The sequence below is a fragment of the Miscanthus floridulus genome, chromosome 2 (genome assembly GCF_019320115.1).
Source record: "Miscanthus floridulus cultivar M001 chromosome 2, ASM1932011v1, whole genome shotgun sequence".
Classification (NCBI taxonomy): domain Eukaryota; kingdom Viridiplantae; phylum Streptophyta; class Magnoliopsida; order Poales; family Poaceae; genus Miscanthus; species Miscanthus floridulus.
This window is the reverse complement of record NC_089581.1, coordinates 26807244-26811516: the sequence shown is the minus strand read 5'-3', so window position 1 is coordinate 26811516 and position 4273 is coordinate 26807244. Positions and strand designations below refer to the sequence as shown.

Below are 4273 nucleotides of genomic sequence, written 5' to 3'. Positions count from 1 at the left end.
AAACCGTCAAACATCTCCGCACGTATGAATTGGTACGGCAGCAGCCGCGCGTCGAATCAAATCGCCCACCTCAAACCACACGTCCACAAGGTTTATCGCCACTAGAGCCACGGGCTCGAGCTGCAGTATTTTGACACGAACTACCAAAGAGGGGGAAAAAACAAGGGATTCGAGCCGCAGTATTTGACACGAACTACCAAGGAGGAGAAAAAAAACAAGCTTATGAAGAGGTGGAGAAAGCGGGGTGAGAGGGAAAGGGGGTACGGACATAGTTGAGCGCCCACTGCTCCTCGTCGTTGACCTGCGAGTCCCAGAGGGCCTTGAGCTTCTCGACCGCCGACGACGCCGCCATCTCCGGTCCGGTGAGATCGCCTTCCTCGAGGGTTTGGGTCCGGGGCTTATTAGGGTTTCGCTTGCAGTGTGTCGGTGTTCCTACCTTCGGTCTCGGCCTTTCTTCTGGAGCATCCTATGTTGATTGGGCCGGGCTATTATTGGGCTGGATGGTCAGATTCCAGTTCGGATACGGGATATGTTATTTTCTTCCAAACTGAGACCAAATCTAAACATATGTTGCGACAAAAATCAAGAGAGCACGTGGCGGTGGGCAGAAATCAAATTTGAGCACAGACCAAGCTACAAATAACTAAGAGCAACTTCAGCGTGGGTCCTCGAATCAGGACCTTTACTTTTGATTCGAGGGCTCCCTTTTTATTTTGAAGGGCTTGTTTTTTTTTTCTCTGTTCCAACATGAACCCTTAAATGCTTTTGATTAACACCGACTCATCATTCTCAACGCTCTATCTCAACATAGAGAGGACTAAGAGGTAATTATAACATATAACGAGAGCACTGATGATGGGCACTTTTATTAATATAGGGCATAACCCTAAGAAAAGCGCTAAGCTCCTGCCCCACTCAGGTTAGTTGGACAAGGACTCAGAGGCTACATCCATCGGATGCACTCACTCGCCTCAAGTGGAAACGACACACAACGAGCTTGAGAGCCAGATCGGATCTCGTGAGGGGTCGTCCGACCTACATGGCTGCGCCCACCCAAATGAGCCGACAAATTTAGTCACAACTCATGTATTTTGCTGTCCAGTTTTCTAAGTCGGCTCACCCCAAGATACACCAGGTTCTATTCTTCTAATCTAATGAAGTAAAAAGGCGCCGCTAAGGGCACGTGCAACGGAGGCACACACCCGTGTTAGCCTCAGACAAAAGTAAGCTCCACGTGGCCATCTGCGAGACCGCCAAACAACTTGGAATCTTAATGTACAGTTGGAGGCCGGGACAACACGCCAATATGGAGCGTTGGGGAAGCCTTAAAAAGAAATTCCATCTAATTCTGAACATATAAGATGTTTAGCTAAACTTGACTAGCAATTTCTATAAAGATATAATGCTTTGAATGGAGATAATCATATATTGTAAAATCGTTTTTCATGGTGGATCTTTAGTATTAAGTTTATGCTACATAAATTTGTTTCAACTTAGGTGAGAGCAAAAGATTGCATGACTTAGGAGAATTGAAAGTATTGGTGGAATAAAAAGAGCTTATTTTGGAAGAATCCGTTAGCAATCAAGCACTGAGTGGTTTTGTGGATGAATCAAGGGATGAAATTAGAAGTTTATAGACCTGTTGGATGAAACAAGGGATGGAATTACGAATTGGTGGGGATCTGTGGGTGAAACAAGGGATGAAATTAAAAATTTACAGGGGAAAATTCAAAAAGCACAGGTTCCGACTCCTCTGGGAATCGAACCCAGAATCTCTTGTACGTCTACATGGTAACCTATTCGCAAAAAAAAAAAAAAAAAAATGGTAACCAAGACATGAAAAGCTATGAGACAGTAGATGATTGGATAAAAAATTAAGTTAAAGAAACTATCCTATGTGAATACAGTTTTCATGTGTATGATCTACATCAATTAACAAGTATGGGAACTACTCCCTTCGTCTTGAGCCCTGTTCGCTTCGCTGAAAAAGCGGGCTGGAAAGTACTGTTGGCTGATTTGTTGTGAGAGAAAAACAATGTACCATGACTGGTAAGTTCAAGTGAGCCTAATAAAAGACCATCTTGCCCCTCGCTAATTAGGAATTTAGGATGGGAGTAGTTCAGTTACTTTTCTTAGTTACTAGCCGATTGTTTTGAGTGAAACTAAGTTTAAAAGAAACTGACTTGGAGGAATTCATCAACGGTCAGCACTGAGTGGATGATCTGTGAAATGAGATTTCAAATCAAAGGGAAAGAACATTTTGGAGGGAAGAAAACAAAAAAAAAAAAGAAGCAGACGACTCCGCTGGGGATCGAACCCAGAATCTCTGGTTCCGTAGACCAGCGCCTTATCCATTGGGCCACGGAGTCGTTTGGTGTTGGTGTGACGTCGCTTTTTCCTTTATCAATATTTAACCGCGGCCTCCAAATACTTAAGTTTTGATTTAGTTATTACTATGACGATGAACCTGATTAGCATGGTCAAAATTATAATGTAAATGGATATACGTAGGGCTTAGAATAAACTATAACTATCAAGCGTGTATTTGATTGTTTATGGATGCATTTCAAACTTTTCGTTTAACATGGAGTTGGAGGTAGTTTTTTAAGTCATATGGTTTTATATTGACTACAATGAAATGGACTCAAACGTGACTTACGATCCGTTTGATTGGAGAGTGAGGTAGAATAGACAGTTCAACAACTGATTTCAAGGACGGGATGGATCCATTCCCGTGTTTGGTTGGAAGGATGGAAGAAACCTACTTTCGTGTTTGGCTAGAGGAATGGGATAGATGACATAGCCGATCAGTTAACCCTGTATGAATAATGGCACTTGGTGCATAGACATCTGTATGAATAATGGCACTTGGTGCATAGACATCCATACGGGGTTAACTGATTATGTTTTGGTGTTCGGCTGGAGGGACGGATGTGATGTTTGTTTGGTTTATTTGCCAATAATCTGTATAAAGTTTCATAAGTTTTTGAAGCAAAGCATGTGGGTATATATTGAGGGACGAGGTGACCATGGTTCTGCTTCAACGGCCACATTATTCCAAGAAGCACAAAAAAAAAGAAAAAAAAAAAGAAAAGAAAGGCCGCATTATTCCTGTACTCGGTAAACAGACAGAGCATGATTCTTTTGAGTGTAGCTACCACTCCTCTAGAGGACCCCATGCATTGATGGATAAGAATCGCATTGACGCATTGTTACACCAATAGATTGGGGCAAGAGTGACTTAACTACGATGATGATTATTTATCGTCAAAATGTGTGTGTGCTTTCTACTCTTGATGTTGTTGTTGGCAACATATATATCTTCCTCCGGCGATCGATCACTGATGACGACCAAGAGATGAAAATTTCCCTAAAAAAACCAAGAGTTGAAATTAAAGAGAAGTGATGTATATATACGATTTGGCGTGGATGAGAAGAATAGGAACCGGAGGCGTCGGGAAGGTTGGAACAGCAGAAAGCGAAACTCATCTTTGTTATCTTTCTAGAATCATCTAGCAGTCGGTCTAGAGGGTAGACATCAAGAGCAGTAGACAACGGTAACGATGTAGACCTAGAATGCTATCTAGAGGAAGGAGAAGGTGTCGAACCTGAGATCCCAGAGGGAGTGGATCCAGAGGCCTTCATCAGCTTCGTCGGTGAAGTCTGCTCACGGGCAGCGATGGTTGGGGAAGACGTCGGTGTAGCGGTCGTCGGTGTAGCGTGGCGGCGCGGCTGGTGGCGCTTCCCGTCACTGGCTGCGCGCCCTCTTAGATCGGTCTAGGGTTTGTCGGTGGGGTTTGCGGCTCACGGCGAACCTCGTGCTTTGAGCCGCCGGCCCCCACCTCTTTATATAGCGCAGTGCGACGGGGGCCCACCAACCATGAAGGGTTGGGCGCCCCCGATCAGGACGCGTGACCAAGGCCCAATAGGCCGTTGGGCTTATTGGTTGTGAGATCAATCTAACATTCTCCCCCTTGATCTCACTATTACTTTTATCTTTAAACTTTAAACTTAAATCCTTTTATCCTTACTCATTTCTTCACAGATGATGCATAGAGCATGTCTCATCGTTACGGTCAATCACCGATAGATTTAACAGCTACAATGCACGTCTCTGATCTGAAATAGTTACTTTAACTTTTGGGCCCTTTATAGTCCAAGAATCATAAGCTTTCCCTTAAACCCATGCCGGCTACATGTTCTCTGAACACGTTGGGTGGTAAGCCTTTTGTAAGCGGATCCGCGAGCATCTTTTCGGTACTTATATGCTTAA

General features: G+C 43.9%; 1 non-coding gene across 1 annotated transcript; it reads right to left on the bottom strand.

Annotated features, from left to right (window-relative positions):
- Positions 1 to 2296: 2296 nt before the first annotated feature.
- Positions 2297 to 2369, bottom strand: TRNAR-ACG (transfer RNA arginine (anticodon ACG)). The gene has a single exon. It is a non-coding gene; the product is annotated as a tRNA-Arg (tRNA).
- Between the last annotated feature and the right edge of the window lie 1904 nt (positions 2370 to 4273).